The following is a 17,430-nucleotide window of genomic DNA, read 5'->3' as shown; positions in this document are numbered from 1 at the left end:
ATCCTTGATCTGTCTCTTTATATACTGAGGCAGGGTCCCTCACTTGAGCCCAGAGCTCACTGATGTCTAGCTAGTCAGCTTTGCCCGGGAACCCCCTGTCTGTCCTCCCAAACACTGGGGTTGCAGATCTGCCCTCACACTCAGGAAACATTTATGGCATCTGTGTGGGTGCCAGGGATCCGAACTCCGGTCGTTATGCTTGCATAGCAAGCACTTTTTTCCAATGAGCCATTTCTCCAGCCCCTTGTGGATAGTTCTTCTAACCTGGTTGGTTTCTTCTTAGCTATTGTTATAACTGTCACTACCTCAAAGTATATGAGAGTGGCTGGTGGGAAACTGTGAGCCCAATAGGCGTATTTAAGTGTGCATGCATGAGTGAAAAGAACCATTAGCATAAATTTTGTACTATTTTAATAGCCTTCTTCTAAATGCCTTCCTTAAAATTGCTTTATTTTTTAAATTCTTCCACACAGTGGACAAACACAATGGGTGAAAAATTTGATAGTGAGATTGTTTCTTTTTTTTTCTGTATTTCATAGCTGTTTTTTTTTTTTTTTTCAAATTGCCTGCCTGTTCGCTTAATTCTGAGAAAACTGAAATGCCACATCATGATTTTGAAGTTCCTCATTTTTGTTAATCACCAGCTAACCCTGTTGGTCCCATTTCCCACTCATGGGCAGAGAGTAGATTCCTTGCCTACCATGGTCACTGCCTCATTCCTTCTGGGGGCTCCTTAGCTCTTGGCTAATTGCACCAAGTTCCCCAGCAACTGCATGAGGATGACACGGTGACCCTTGGGACTGTCCCTCGTCAGGATCAAACTCCACTTTCCTTCTGTGGATCAATATCGACACTAAGACAGACATCATTCGACGGAACTGGGAAAGTAGCGTGTCTCGGCTCTTTAACCTCTTGCTTGTGTAGATTAACCCTTTGATTTCCTAAACAAACCACTGAGCCTGGGTGTCTGAGGGGTTTAGCTCAGGACTGAGATCCGGAGCTTATGCCTTGGCTCCTGTCTGCTGTTCTTCCTAACACCCCCTGCGTTACTGCTTGTCTCTCTCTTTCTCTCTCGCTCTCTCTCTACCGCTGCGCTCACCGGGGACAGTTTCTGCTGAACTGTGTGTGGCTCGATTCATGCCTTTATGCCAATGTTCAGTGCCCACTGGTGCACTCATCTGCAGGCACTCGTCGCTTCCCCAAGGGGTGCCAGGCAGTGAGTCCAACTCTTGAAATAAGGTGATGAGTGATAAAAAAAGGGGGGGGACAGTGAGAATTGTAACCTCTCCTGGAGAGGAGCAGAGAAGCTAACGGGGGTGAGTCACGGGGAGGCTGTCATTCATTGACCTGGGTCTTGTGGGGTGGGTGGGAGCAGAGCGTGTGTGTCACGAATACCATTCTCACCCGTGGGGAAGAAAGAACCGAGGGTTCGGGCAGCAGGAACCTCTGCGTGCACAGGGAGGCTCTGTGCCCCCTTTCTCTTTGGGTACAGCTGAGTTGAAGAGGCTCACCTTGGGGTGCATCTTGGCCTAGGTCGAAGGATGAGCAAAGAGGTCGGTTGTAGTTCTCCATGCAGACTGCTTTCCAGCATGGGCTCCCCTCAGGCCCGTCCTGACTTCTGTGTTTCCCTTTCCTGTGCACCATTCCCATGATGCCTTGCTGTTAAACTTGGTCATGTACTGGCTTGAATCTCAGTCTGCTCCCTTCATCAGCAGTTCCGCCTCTCTCTTGGATCAGTGTCATCCAGTACTGTAACTGTCAGGTGACCAGAAATTGTAGGGCAATACCTGAGAAACCACGTTTATTCTGTAGCCGATTTACTGCAGGCCCCATGGCCAATAGCTATAACGTGACTATTCATGGTCTTCAGTATCTGGATAGCACCTAGGGAAGGGAAAAAGTTATTGGCACTGTTGCCCCTCCAGGGCATGGCCTCGGAACTGGGGAGGGGAGGACCCTCAAGTTCCTGACATTTCCTGGGGCAGAGCTGGACCCTTGGCTCAAGTTCAGGACAAGGACAGGAGACTCTTGAATGTAAGCAGCTGAGTTAATAGATTACATTATATGTGTTCATATTCTTTGATTAGTTGATTTCTAGCATTAGTTAGTCCCAGTTGTGCAGAGGAATACATCAGGCACTATCCAGAATGCAAGACTTAGCCTCAAGGAGCTTCCAAACAGGGCAGACTGTGTTAGAGTGTTGTCTGTCATCAGCAAAGGAGAAGAAGATAATTGAGGTTTTCCCTTGCCTGCCTTCATTTTCCTGAGGAAACACAGAGGTTAAAAAGAAAATAGTGATCTTTCCCTCTCCACATATCACTGTTTTGTGCTTTTCTTCTCCAAAACTAGAACTAGAGAAAGTCTTAGAATAAGAAGTAAATCCCTTAGGACAGACACACTTCTATAGAATGTTCTGGTCCAAGAGGGAGAATTCCTTTCTCATCAAGACAATGGCGCTTGACGTTGTCCACTATAAAGGTTTTCAGCGGCTTGTCCATCATGGTCTATTCTGCAAGAGCAGTTTCTTGGGATCGCAGTGGCTCTTGTGTTGAGACTATGCAGACTTGACATAACATTGGTGCTGTAGAACCCACTCTAATTAATGGCTAAAATTGGGATTCCCCCCACCATCCAGCCAATATTTTGATCTTCCTCTAGTTGCCAAGTAGTTTTCTGGGAGTTGAGAATGTTTCAGGAATTTAACCCAAACCTTACCCCTGGAAGTGTGTGTATAGGTGCAGGAAAACATGCTGCGGACTAGTGAGTAAGTCAAAAGTGGAGTATATTAAATAAAGATTAGTCTTGTAGAAAGTACAAATGAATGCCTGCTGGAGGGGAGGAGGTGGCTTTATGGCACACACAGTGTGGTAAAGAGAGATCTCACATTTAAAAGCACATTTAAGCGAAGACCTGCGTGAGTTGAGAGAACAGTGAGCAAGTGTGTGTGTATCTAGGGGAGAGTTGACTAGTGTCCTCATCACAAGGAATCACAGGCACAAACTTTGCTGTGTGCAGATGTGTCCTGTTTGAAGAATGAGCAAAACCTCAGAAGAGAGCAGAGGGGCACAAGGGATTAGGGAGGTCACATCATGGGGACTTTGCGGCGCTATGAGAAGATGCTGCCTTTTGTCACAGTAATTGGGGACCCATCAGCAGACTCCAGCAGAGGCACCACATAATCTGTGTATGGCTTTTCATTTCATTTCATTTTGTTTTGTTTTCAGAAGTGTGGTCTCGCTCTAGGAATTAACTGTGTAGTCCCAGGGTGGTCTCAAACTCACAGTGATCCCCCTACCTCTGCCTCCCAAGTGCTGGCATTAAACGTGTGCACCACCTCTCCAGGGTCTGTTCCTGTGGTTGGTTTGTTTGTCTGTTTGTTTGTTTTAATTTGCGAGAAAGACACAGAGAGAGAACATGGGCATGCCAGGTCTCTAGCCACTGTAAATGAACTCCAGATGTGTGTACCACCTTGAGCATCTTGGCCTTGCATGGATACTGGGGAATCGAACCTGGGTGCTTATGGCTTTGCCAGCAAGCACCTTAACCTGTATGCCATCTCTCCCGCCCTTTGTTCGTGTTTTTAATGGATTGTCCTGACTGCCCTTTTGAAACTGGAAGGAAGTAAGAAATCCATCTAGGAAGTTGTCAGTCATCTTGGTGGGAGTCATTATTCGTTCAGACCGAAGTGGAAGAGTCAAAGTCGCCACCTTAGGGGTGCATTTCAAAGGTGGAGCCATCAGGATATCCCAGGGAGCAAGAAAGGCGGGTGGGAAATGGGTCAAGGAGGTTGAGCAACTGTAGCAGTGCTGTAGACAGAACGGTGCTAGAAGAGGTCATGGGGAAGGTCAGGACTTTGAGGCGTGATCGATTCGAGATGAAGGCTGTCCACCGGAGAGGGAGGAGGCAGCAGACGGGAGGCTGTTTGTGGAGCAAAGCGGAGGAAACTTCCGTTTCTTTAAGCACTTCTGCTCCAGGCCCCGAGCTAGCGGCTTTGTACATTTCAAAGCTGAGTAAAGTGGGTCTGAGAAAGATTAAGCCGCCGTCCGTGCTCAGAGAGCTAATGCGTGGAAAGCTGACGGCAGGCTCGTTGCCCCTGGAGTCTGCACTCTGTCGTCTTCCTAGGGCTCCCACTAAGGTGGAGGAGAGGGCACCCAGCAACCCAGGAGTGGGGTCTGGCCTCAGATCAAGTATGACGGGATCCTGAGTGCCTTACCTGACTGCACGTAGAACTGGAAGGAGTACCTGACCCTAGCAGTTTGACGAGGATGCTATGACATCATCAAAAGTAAACACGTGCTCATAGTTCGAAGCTCTGAGAGAAAGCCTTGCTGAACAGTAAGGCTGGTGCTTTGACTCATGAGGACACACGCCTCCCCTTAAGAAGAGTTATGTTGCTACAGGGGACAGTGTGGCCCTCAAGCAGGAAGGGGCAAACTCAAACATGCGTGGCCATCACTCAGTTCACCTTCACGTGTCACGAGTCTCACATGCCAGCGATTAGCTTTCAAGTGTCTGATCAACTCATCAGGGCTCATCACAGCTAACATTCTCAGTTCTTAGCCTGTACAAAGTACCCAGTTAAGCACTCCATGGGAAACGCATTTAATTCTCACAGCTTGGCCTGAGGCAACTACTGCAATGCTCCTCTCTTAACCATTTGGAAGCGGAAGCTGAAGGAGGTGGGGTAGGTAATCCAGGCTCTCATAGGTTCTCAAGATGTGGCACAGAGATTTGAACTCAGATTGCCCACCTTTAAGTCCGCTCCTCTGCCCTGTGTGCTCCCGAGAAGAGAAAAAAGAAAAGGGGATCTGTGGAGGGAGCCTGAGAGGATCTGAGAGGCCAAAGGAAAGATCCTAATGGAGCCATGTAAGTACTTTGTGGAGGCCAGACCCATGATGATGCAGGTTTTCAGAGAAGAGAGGCACAGGGGCAGAATGTGAGGCATAGGAAGCAGTGTGCAGTTCCCCCAGGATTCAGAAGGGGGGAGCATTGGATGCAGAGTCCTACTCAGCACCCGAGGTCTCTGAGGCAAGTGCGGGCCCAAGCTCTCCACCCAGGGACTCATCACCAGGCAATAAATGAAGGCAACATTTAGGGTCACCAGTGACTCTTGTGCTGACACTACGGTGTGAATGTTGGTGTCCCTCAGAATGAATGGCCCACGCCGTCCTGTTAAGAGGTGGGTCTTCAGGAAATGATTCAGTCACCCTTAACCGAAGAGGCCTGAGGAAACTTGTCCCTCCTGTCCTGTGAGGACACGAACAGAAGCACAGTCCCAGAAGCAGAGGGCCAGCCTTCCTCAGACATTGAGTCTTGGCCTTGCCTTGCTCGTGGTACTTTCCAGCCTCCAGAACTGTGAGTCATACATTTCTGTTGTCTATAAATCACCCAGCCTAAGCTTCTTTGTTATAGCAGGCTGTCTGATTCCTATGGCCCAGATGAACTCAGAACAATGCTAATGGGGTTACTGAGAGAACCTCATAAGATGATTGGACAACATTTGCCCCACATTCCCTTTAAGAACTCCTTGCAGGATAATGGCGGACATCATTAACAGGCCTCTGGCCCATTACCTCACAGCTTTGCCTGTGGAGCCCTCAGGGAGAGGGGTGGCTATCAGTGCAAAATACCAGCCAGGCTGAGCACACACACACACATACACACACACACCCTGGAAGGCTGACTTTAGAAAAGGCATTGTGAAACTTTTAGGCTTATAACCAGGTGCCTTGAAGGCGTTTTCTTTTAAATCCTTCAAAGTTCTCCAGGCCTTATCTTGCCTGCTTCTCCCCTGCCTGTCTCCCCTGATGGGACTGGTGGAGTAGCAAGGACTCAGCAAGGAAAGAGACCGAGTTTTAAGTTCCTGCTGCCCTACTTAACAGCAGGGCGGGCCCATGGAGGTCATTAATCTCTCTTGACCTTGACACCTCCATCCACGTAGGAAGAAAATCAGACGTCTTCTCCCAGTGGCAGAGGAGGATTTAAAGTGACTCACGGATCCTGGTACCCGGTTGGTACTCCCGCAATTCTGTTCCTTCCCTTCTTCCCTCCTTCAAATTCCTTCACATCCCATTATTTTGCCCCTGTGGTATTGCCACTAAATCCTCCTCATTGCGCTGCCTCCTTCAGAAGGAATGAAAGGAATCAAAGTGGACTTTTCTGGATGGCCACACAACGCAGTGCTTATCAGGCTGGCCTGATTAAAGCTGTCCCTTTCTTGGTCAGGCCCCTGTGGCCTCTCCGAGGCTCCTGTAGACACACTTCCCTTCAGCTCACCACGTCTGCTCCCAGTGGCTCCTAAACTCAAGAGCTAGATTGGCTGCAAGGAAGAAAAATGGAACTTTTAGAAGATAAAACTCAAATCAGCTGCTTTGAAACAACACCAGCAGCCCATGACACCCACAGCCTGTGAGTGTAGAAGTGATTCGTGGTCAGGACGGAAGGCTAAAACCTACTGAGTGAAGAAAGGTCCAGTCTGGGACTGTATTCTCTTGTCATCACTCCTGACTTGGCTAAAAGATTATAGCAGTTTACTTCTGACCTATACCTGTGTTTAAAAAAAAAATCAACTCTTAGACTCCATATTGGTAGAGCTCCTTCCTGACCACCAGTGTTAATCATTGGGGATTGTTTTTTGAGGGGTGGGGCGAGAGAGTGGAATTGACATAGAGTCTTGGTATATAGCCCAAGTTGGTCTTGAACTTATAATCTTCCTCACTTTCCCTCTGAGCCATGGGATGACAGGTGTGCCTTACACTAGACTTGTGTGGTTTTCAGTGTCTACCATTGGAGCTGATTTTTCCACTTTGAGAATTCTGGAGGCGTCTTGCATTCTTCTCTATTCTGCCCACTTGATACCTCCTGATTATTCCCATCTCTCACCGTACTGCCTCCTACCAAGACGCAGAGACTACCACTTTGATTCTCCTGGGGGATGTTTGTGGTTCTTACATTACCTTAACAGAGATGTCTGCCACTGGGGCATCATCAAAGATCTCATTCCTGGCAAAACTGGTGAAGAGGTTTTCATTATTTCTGTATTACCATTGATGAGAATGTCCCTTTTTTTTCACTATGTTAGAGAGATCATTTAACTTCTCAGACTCTTACTGTTGTTTTTCTATAAAAGCGAGGGAATGACACATTAATAATTGCCTCAAAGGCTCCATTTGGGTACTTTAGTCAGATAATGGCTCTATACTGCACAGTACTTAATGCATGGCTGTTTATTTCTAAGCCATATGTTTTATTTTTGTCTCTTGTTCTTAAACTTGAAGTTCCCAAGAGTTAGGGGAATGGAAACCTACTAACCTCCATCCTTCATTCACTTGATCTTTCTCTCCCTTCCTCTTTCTTTCCTTCACTCCTTTGCTGCCTTCCATACTCACTTTTTCTCTTATTCTTTCATGACTTCTTTTGAGATCCTGGGTCTGCCCCAGGGGATGAAACCAAATAAGGCAGCCCTGGCTCTCCCTTGTGCTTTTCATCTCTGTTGTGTCTGTATGGAGCATGCCTAAAGCCACCAAGGACGAGTTAGTGGCAGAACCCAACCTCAAGCCAGACTGACCTTGGAGCCCGTACTCCTCACCTCTGAGTTCTAGATCCACCTAAACACAGTTACAGGATAGTTGCAGTGTACCTTGAAAGGCCCAATACAAGGTGGGGTGCTTGGGAAGAGTCAGGGAGGGTTGGGAAGGAAGGATGTAACTGCCTAAAGGAGGTGGTATATGCCCAGCCTGAGGGAGAGAGAGAGAGAGAAGGAGAGAGGGGGGGGGGAATGCACAGAGGAGCTGCAGGAGACGCCTAGTCTTTGCTCACACAGAGCAAGCTGTCTCCTGCTCCTGCGCCTCTGCTCTCATGTTCCCTGTACCTGGAGCACTTGTCCCCAGCCCTCCTCTGGCCTGACTGCCATGAAGCCCTGCATGTCCTTAGTCAAATCTCAGCTCCTAGCAAGACCTGCTCTCAGGGTCCCATGTAATCCTGTCACCTGAGCCCTCTTCCCATCCCTCTTCCCTTTTTAATTTCAGTTTAATTGTTTAATTTCCGTTTTCAGTAGCCTCACTGCCTTCTCATCCAGTGGGTAATCACACATCAAGCGGCTGTTTGCACTACCTGGTAGGTGGCCACACACCTAGGCGCCCAGGGCATAGTGACGGCCCCCGGCCCCCGTTGCTCTTGTATGTAAGCACTGGGAAGGTGAGGCAGTTGTCATCTTCCTGGTGTTCTCTAGCACCTGGAACAGCTCCTGGCATATGGTAGGTGCTCGATAATGCAGATGGTTCTAGGGGAAGAAAGCCTAGGGATTGAGACATGATAAGCTTTGCAGCGCAGCCCAGTAGCTGAGTGTTCGGAGGACAGTACGAGAGGTCAAGCGGGAAACCAGTAGAGCATGGACAGTTGTGAGTCCCTGAGTGAGTTCCAAGACTTCCTAGGGATACCCGAAACTATGCAACGATCTGAATCCCATATATGCTGTTCGTGATACACATACATGCTGCGGCAAAGTTTAACTCATAAATTCGGTATAGCAAGAGATTAGTAATAATAAAATGGAACAATTCTAATCATGTACTGTAATAAAAGTCAGTGGATGTGGTCTTTTTCTTTCTTTTTTTTTTTTTTTCTGCCTCACAATATTACACTGTGCTTTACTGCTCAGTTACAGGAAGAATGGTGTGGTTTCTCTTTATATAAGTGCCCGGTTTCCAACATTGCTATTCTTGTTGTTTGGGGCCACGACTAAATAAAATAAGGTGTCCCGAATATCAGTGCTGTGGCCCAACAGCAGTTGATTTGGTAGCTGGACCAGCTGCTGATTGACTGGTGGCTGGGAAGGATACACAACGTGGACGCGCTCCACAGAGGAATGGCTCACACCCCAGGTGGGATGGCACCCAGAGTCCATCATGCTGCTCGGACTGGCGTGGAATTTAAACTGACGAGTTGTTTATTTTGGAGATTTTCGTTTTCCATCTAAAAATTTCAAAGCTTGGTTGGGTATGAGTAACTGAAAACGCAGAAAATGAAGGCGCAGTTCACAGGGGTCGGCTGCAGCAAGCACCTGGAAGGAGACTTGGCAGCAGGTCAAAGCCTCTTTCCAATGCAAGCGAGATGTGGCCGTGGCTGACAGCGCGGTGACGTCCTGGGACACTGAGCAAAGGAGATGGGTTAGAGATGACCTGGGGACAGATCGGAGAGCACCAGTGATGAGTCCAGGTGAGGGCATGCAGAGGTGGCTCCAGGTCCTCCAGGAAGCGTCCATGCCGGGGGGCATTTCCAGGTGCTTCCATTACGGACCCAGTAGAGCTCTTTGGTATTAAAACTGATGTTCTCTGAAGATTAGCCCTGCTTCCCTTTGTGAACTTCCAAGTGTGTCCCAGTGTTTAGTGGAGCCGTGCCTATCCTGGGGAGGCTGGCTGAGCTTGAGGTGTCTAAACAGAGGATTAAGGGGATGGTGGCAGATGGAGCCATGCAAGACCGAGGCCGGGCTGGGTGGGTCATATGTGTGCTGGCATGAGCAGGGAAGCTGGGAACAGAAAAACACTGAGCACAGTTCCTCAGGCAGGGCACCTGGGGCACCCTGACCTGTCAAGACTCTCTGCCTGTGCAGACCAGACCAAGGGCAGTGGCTGGCTCTTGCCTCAATGGACAGTGCAGGGTGAAACCAGAGTGCTCTGGACTCCTTGGAGAGAGAGTGAGGACCCATGTCTCCCCCTCACCAGTACCCCCGACTCTGGAGGAGCCATGGACTATATGGCTTTCTTGAATGCACAGGAGCCGAGGCCTCGGGGAAGTGAGTGGGAGCCCATTTGTGGGGGCCATCGTAAAGGGGAGAAAAGATCAACACCGGGGCATGGGCAGGCCTTTCTCCCCAGCGCCCTCTCCTAATCCACATGTCCTTTCCCAGCATGGTGGGCCAAGGGAGATGAGGCCTCTCCGTGGGTCCGTCAGTGTCGTCTTCCTTCCTTATAGGTTTCGGGCATTACTCAGCTCTCTGAGCCCCTGTTCTCTGCGGAAACATGAGGATGCTCATCCTCGTAGCATCTTTGTGTGAGGATGTGTTAGGTCGTGTTCCATCACGGTACGGAGATACCCCAGCCAGGCTCTTGTGCAGGAAAGAGGCTTCTCCTGTTGACAGTTTGGGGAGGTCAGTGTCCATGAGGGCATGGCATGGGCTCTATGGCAGGGCCACCCGGCTCGCTGCATCACAGTCCCACGCCTGAGCTGTGTTACCTCATGGTGAGGCTAGCAGTGGTGAGAAAACGCACAGGAGTGGGTAACAAAATCTCAAGCCAGATGTGAAAGCTGGGCTGGGGCCAACCTCAGGCCGTTCTCGCAGTCTCTTAGGGGAAAGTCAGGTGTTCAGAGAACAACTGCCATCCATCCCTAAGGACCTCCTAGGACAAGGCCTCGTCTCTTAAAGGTCCTATAACATCCCAGAGGGCCTCTTCAGGACTAGGGTTTCATTCATCACAGAGGAGCATTGCGGAACACTCAAACCACAGCCTGCCCTAGCCAGCCATGATCTGAGTCAATCCATGTCATCATCAGTTCATCGGTATGAAGTCCTTACCATCGAGTGAGGCCCGGCCAGAGCTAGCTGCTGCTGTCATTCAGCGTAGAGTCACTTTACTCATAGCAGGGAGCGAGTCATTATAAACCTACGCCTACTTTATGCACCTAAACCATTCAAGGAGTCCGGGGAGAAGGTCCTGTCACCAAAGCGCTTTGCCACACGGACTTGGGGTTGTATCAGCAGCACCCATGTGAACAACAGCTCACCGTGATCCTATAACCCCAGAGCTTGATGACCAAATCTGTGAGCTCCAGGTTCAGTGAGAAACCCTGTCTTAGTAATAATAATAATAACAAGGAAAGCAATTGAGGAAGACACCCAGTTTTTAACCTCTTGCTTACACACATAAACATGCACATGCATGCACACCCCACACATGGATGTGAGTCCACACGCATGCCAACATGCATACACACCACACACACATACATATATACAATCCAAACAAAAGGACAAAAAAAATTAGAATGGCAGAAGATCTTGATATCAGAGGCCACAATCTTAGGCCTCCTTGAGTAAGGAAATGTGCCAAACAGCCTCAATGAAGATGGGGGAAGGAGGCTTTGGGGCAGGGTTGTCTCAGTAGAGGAGTTGTGGAGTTTCCCCTAATTGGCAACAGAGGCTGTTTGTCTAGATAGGGAGTACACAGGCTGTGAGCCGAGAGTCCAAGGATATGACAAGAGGTCTGGCTCTTCCATGTCCTCGTTTTTGTTGTTGTTGTTGTTGTTGTTGTTTGTTTGTTTTTTTTTGTTTTGTTTTGTTTTTCGAGGTAGGGTTTCACTCTAGTCCAGGCTGACCTGGAATTCACTATGTAGTCTCAGGGTGGCCTCGAACTCACAACGATCCTCCTACCTCTGCTTCCCGAGTGCTGGGATTAAAGTCATGCGCCACCACGCCCGGTTTCTTCCATGTCCTTTATGTGTCAGTTTCTCATTCTCAGTGAAGAGTCCTTCAGGAGAAAAACACCGAGTACTTTGCAGGCATTTGTTACATCACGTCTGTTCTACAACCCAGGATTTTTCACATTTTTTTTTACCATTTCTGAAATTAAGATGTGACTTACAAAAGCAACTTGACAGATGGTCTTTTTTTTCTCCTGGAAAATGTTTTGATAGATCCTGCAATCAGTGGTCTCTTCGAATCCTGGAAAGAAATAATATTATCATCTTTATTAGTATCATTTCCCTAGCTCTCCCTTTTATCTTTGGTAGAGGAGAAAAGGAGGGTGAATGGGGCTCAGGCCCGGAGAAGAGGGAGTTGAATTGTCAGAGAGAATGGCGTAGGTCTCAGCAGGCTACCCCCTTGATGACCTGCTACTCTTTGACCGCAGGTCTTGGGCCATCTGTGCTGTTGCAATTTTTGGTAAATACCTCACTTATATTTCACTCACTGGAACAGTTTGGCTCTCACATCGTGGAGACCAACTGGTTGTTTCCTGGAAGAAATATTCAAGGTTGTGGGCATGGAGAGAGGGAAGCCAAAGGCCACTGAACCCTGGAGCAGAAAGTTTTGGAATTTCAGTAGCAAGTTTCAGGAAGAACTATTGGCAAGTTGGGCAGCACTAAATCCAGACCTCTGGGAAGTGACTCTACCCAGATGTCTCACCGTGCTCACTCAGACACTCAATAAACATTTATTGAGTCCCCCCACCTTTGCGATGGAAGTCACAAGTGATACTCTTTAATACCATGTCCAGTAGAAGTTCATGTGTCTAACACACCATTCTTTTAAAATATCTGATACTTCTGGGAGCATTATAGGACTAGGTACCATCCATGTGAATTATTTCATTGGATTACTTATCTGTCATTCAACTGAAGTCAGATGTCTTGAGTTAAGGACATTCTGACTGTGAGTGTAGTCATTGTGGGTGCCTACAGGGTATCCCCTATTAGGGTATCAGCTGTCCTGGGGGTTTGGCACATATCAGCTAAACAAACAAACCCTCATGCAGGCCTTATACCTAAAACAAATACATGAAAGGAGGAAGCAAATCTTTGCTTCATAAATTTATGGAAACAGAGTCCACCTTTCAGAGTCCTGTGCTCAGAAAGGAAGCTGACTTCTCTGTGTTGTGTGCTCATGAAGTATCTTGGCCTGGGGGACCCCACATGAAGGTCAGCGTTCTTACATTCTGCCTCACCAACACTCCAGGGTGGGCTGATCGGCAAGGGCGAGCGGAGCAGTCAGTACCTGATGACCACTTACAGCTTTGTCCCTCGAGGTTCAAGCTGAGCGGCAAGCCAGAGGCGGATGGCACTGTTAGTCGGCTGTGGGGTCCTTCCTCATTCCACAGGTCCGTGCCCACTCCCAGCATCCCCAGTGACCTGCACACCACTGGTGACTTGAGATTCTCTGCTCGGCTACAGAGACTCTCCATGCTGGCCCACATGCCCCGTGGAGCTGGATAGCTCTTTGCTGGGGAAGGGAGCTGATGTGTGCATGGTGGGATGTTGAGCAGTATCCTTGGCTTTCACCCAGCACTGGCCAACAGCATCATCTTCCTTGCTGTGGTTTGAAGATGAAATGTCCGCTACAGAATCCCATGTGACACTCGATCTGGAGGAGTGACACTGTGCTAGGATTTCATTTCAGGAAGCTTCGGGAGACAGGTCCCAGTTGAAGGAAGTAGATTACTGTGGGTGTGTCCTAACCTAGTCCCCGAATCCCTTGCTCAGTCTTTGCTTCCCACCCAGTTATCATAAATTATCCTGCTGCCATGATGTTCTGCCCAATACATGGGCCAAGTACCCTCTGAAACTGGGAGACAAAGTATACCGTTCCTGCTTTAAGTTGTTCTCTTGGGTACTTTTGTCATAGATATACAAAACTGGCACACGTCCTCCCCTGACCTCTGCCACTTGTGATAACTGAAACTACGTGCGGGCATTGCCAAAGATCTGATTAACTTTTCCTACCGGGAAGCACTTCCTAGTAACCTAGTGAGATGCATGCATAGGATCCGTCTATAACATGGGGTGGAGGCCATAGTGTGTCACATGCTTAGTAAGACTGATGGAAAGAAAGCAATGGGATCTGCGTCCCCTTGCGGTGTGATAGCAGATCCCGGCTTGGAGAGCCGCTCTTCACGAGCTTTCACGTGACTCTCTAGAGAGCGCTGTGCTAAAACTCCTTGTGCATGAGCTCCCGAGTTTCCCTTCTTGTTTACGCTCAACACGAGCCTCAAAATAGTGCTTAGCCAGTACATTCCGCTTCTGGAAATGTACAGAGTGTTGCCCAGCCGGTACTGAATGTCCCCCGTTAGGAGGCAAGTAAATCCATTCATCCCCTTACCTGCAAGGATGCACAGTGTCAGGGGAGAGTGTGATTGTATGTATTAACTAGAGTCGAAACATTCATGCCACAAAAGACACAGTTTTGGCAAGCCCTGCCAATCTGCCCTCAGAATTACAAGAGGGAACAGCTTGCTCCTTATCTGCGTCCTCGTGAAAAGAGGAAATCGGAGCGTGTCATTCTGTGACTGTCATGAGGACATGAGTTCTTTTTTCATCTCGAGTGCATATACACAGATTATTAGCAGCATCTGATATTCGACAAGGACAGACGTGGCCTGTCAGAGAAGACAAACACTCCGGGCTCTTCCGAATCTGCACGGCGCGCTGAGCTTGTCCACCTGGTTGTGCTTGCAGCGCTCTTACTGGGGAGGATGGATGGCCTTCTGCAGGAGAACGGCCTCTCTGCATAGGTCACAGTGCTCGCCCACACGCAAAGCGAAAGATGCACGCACATGCACCCGCGCGCGCGCGTGTGTGTGCGCTGCACTAGATGCATCCACACATGAGTTTGCTTATGTGTATTTTATCACATGAAGAAATACCTCCACTCAAAAAGAAAAATCTGTGGGTTTCTTGGGGGCAGGGCCACGCCAGGGCCGGGAGTTGGCTCAGCACACACAGCTTGCCACGCAACCTTGAAGGTCTGAAAGAGCCTGAGTTTGATTCCCATCACCCATGTAGAAAGCTAGACATGGTCATGCATTCGTGTAACCCCAGTCTCGCAGGGAGCAGAGACAGGAGAATTACTGGGGCTCCGTAGTTGGCCAGTCAGACTGGAAATGGTAGTTCCAGGGTCAGAGACCCTCAGGGAAACAATACAGAAGAGTGATGGAAGCCAGCATGGAGTGCTCTCCTCTGTATGTGAAGAGTGTATGTACGTCTGGGTGCATGCATGCATACTCTGTGATACACACTTCAAAACTATTATGTATGTAACTGGGTGTGGTTCTGCATGCCTTTAATCTTAGCACTAGGAAGGCAGAGGTAGAAGGACCACCATGAGTTTGAGGCTACCCTGAGATAATAATAAAATATAATATAATATAATAAATATAATAAAGAATGCTCTTGGTTTTTATATTTTTATGAGGATTTTCTTGTTTGCATTTTTTGTTTGTTGTTTTTGGTTTTTTGAGGAAGGGTCTTGCTGTAGCCCAGGCTGACCTGGAATTCATGAAGAAGTCTCAGGGTTGCCTCTAACTCACTGCAATCCTCCTACCTGTGCCTCCCAAGTGCTGGGATTAAAGGTGTGCCCCACCACACCTGGATGTTGTTTGCCTTTTGCTAACCACAGGGACCAGGAAAGCATGTTGAGTTGAGCCAGTTACCCAAGTAAGAACTCAGGTGGAGTCTGGGTTCCACACAGAATTAGGGATTGGACACTCAGCCTCCATCCCCCTCCCACTAACATCAGCAGAACGACTGCTTTCCTGTAGCCACTCCTGGTCTCTGTTGGCTCTCAGTGCATGTGAGCGCATTGACCTCATCTCTGGCTACCAGGCTATAAGGGCAAGAACATGAGCGGCCAGGGCCAGCATCAGGACCATGGACAATGCCCTAGATGTTGGTTCTGGGTTGATATAGGACCTATGCAGAGCCAAGTAGAACAAATGTGCATTATATGAAAGCAAGGATTTCTACTGAAACTGCTGAAAATGAGATCCTATTTGCATTGCAGTTTCTGGATATGAGGGTGTGAGGCTGGAACCATCAGTTAGTTATTCTCACAGTGATACAGGTGCCCAAGGCCACCAGGATTAGTGGCTTGCTAGAGACCGCAGGCTCGTGCATGTGATTTATGATAGCCAAAGAACCCAGAGCAAACTCCTCAGATGGAAAAAGCACATGGGGTGGAGCTCGGAGGAAACCAGGCTTTGAGTTCCAGACCCTCTCCCAGTTGGGTCCACCAGCACGTCCCTGCACCAGGCTGCGGCACTACCTAGGAAGGGCAGCCCACCACAGAGGCCCACTCTAGACTGAGACCCAGGGTGTGTGTATAAGCCCACTCTCACATAATCTCAAAGAATACTGGAGGAAATTAGGTGTTCGCACTAGTACTGTGGACAAGGCGTACCATTGTGGGGGAAATGACACATTTCTGGAAACCTTCGTCCCCAGCAAGGGCCAACCTCGCAAGCAGGCATTTCTCATGATGATCTTACATGGTTGCTATGCAACCTGGTCCCCACATGGGCACCTTGAGGGCACAAGCAGGTCTGAGAGCTTGAAAAGAAAAGACAGATTCCAGCTCATACTGTGCTGTGGCCCCTCACTCCGACCAGGCCTGCAGCAAAGTTCCTATTTATTTTCTTAAGTCAGTGTAAGACTCTGTCGCCCTCAGCCCTGAGAAGCGTGTTTACTAATGGAACCCGTTCTAAATAAACAAGCCATTCTGTTTGCACTGGTTTTCTACTGTCTTGCTTCTTAAACAGTTTGAGCCCCTTCCTTGACAGGGTCACTGCCTGGTGCAATGGCTTCTTGGTGCATGAATAAGCTTTTTCTTTCACATTTAGAGGGTGACTGTTTAGGTGGGAAGGTCGACTGTGTAGCCTGTTTCTGTGATAATGTGACCTACATTAAAACTGCGACCCAGCCAAATACCTTGATCCTCAGCGTGGCAAACTGACTCTGCACAGAGAACACGACCACTGCCCTCGGAAAGGAAGACTCTCCCGGGCTTGCTGCTGCCGTGGGCTTGCCGCTGCGGTTGGCCTAATTAACTGTGTCATCATCTCAGCAGATTAGGTGTGTTTCTTATGCGGACATCAGTTAGAAAAATAAATCTGTGCTTGTCAAAGTGATATGGAATGTAAGTGGGGAAGGGATGCGTTGGGAGATAAATTTTCTTTACACCCTGATATGGGATTTGTTGGAAACCAGTAATGCTTTTCCTTAGCATGTACACACACACACACACACACACACACACACACACACACACACACACTGAGAGAGAAGGGGGTGGAAACCAGGAAGAACCTTGAGGTCACGGGTTAGTACAGGGGTTTTTCACTGCATAGGTGAGGAAAGGTCAAGGTCTGACTTGTGCAATGCAGTCACATGGTGTCCTGACTTATAAGCAGGTGTGTGTTTTATCCTTTCCAGCCTTAGGTGAGTCACTCTAGCTTACTGGTTCAAAGAATTCCGGGTGGCCATTGAAGGAATAAATCATGTGTCAAAGGAATGAATCTGATTGGGCGATCTCCATTGTCTTTTGGGTTTTGCGATCACACATGATGTGTGTTGTCACAGGCGTGGGACCTGAGTAAGGGAGGGGTCTGCTGGGTGCCTCTCTTGCCTTCCCACTCTGCATTTGTCCACCAGAAAATCCTGTTGTCTTTGCCTTCAAGGTTCATCCCAATCCAAGTTTGGTCGCTCATCCCCTTCTGTTTTTAGAAAGAAGCAAATCACAAGTGTTCTGGAGCCGCCAAAGGGTGCTGAGACACTGAGGTCATATGGAGGCATGAAATATTCTCTAAGGTGGGAACAGAGACTAGTGAAGGAGAATGAAACAGGTCTCCCATGAGAGTGCAGATCTGCCTAGAGGGAACAGTACTT

At 48.6% G+C, this 17,430-nt stretch overlaps 1 protein-coding gene across 3 annotated transcripts in view; it reads left to right on the top strand.

Moving 5' to 3' along the window:
- Positions 1–17,430, top strand: part of Large1 (LARGE xylosyl- and glucuronyltransferase 1) — a 576,767-nt gene that overhangs the window by 335,686 nt on the left and 223,651 nt on the right. The gene's annotated exons all lie outside the window — the stretch shown is intronic.

This window comes from Jaculus jaculus, chromosome 6, assembly GCF_020740685.1.
Source record: "Jaculus jaculus isolate mJacJac1 chromosome 6, mJacJac1.mat.Y.cur, whole genome shotgun sequence".
NCBI classification, from domain to species: Eukaryota; Metazoa; Chordata; class Mammalia; order Rodentia; family Dipodidae; genus Jaculus; species Jaculus jaculus.
Note: the sequence above shows the minus strand (reverse complement) of the source record. Positions and strands in the feature narration are given on the sequence as shown.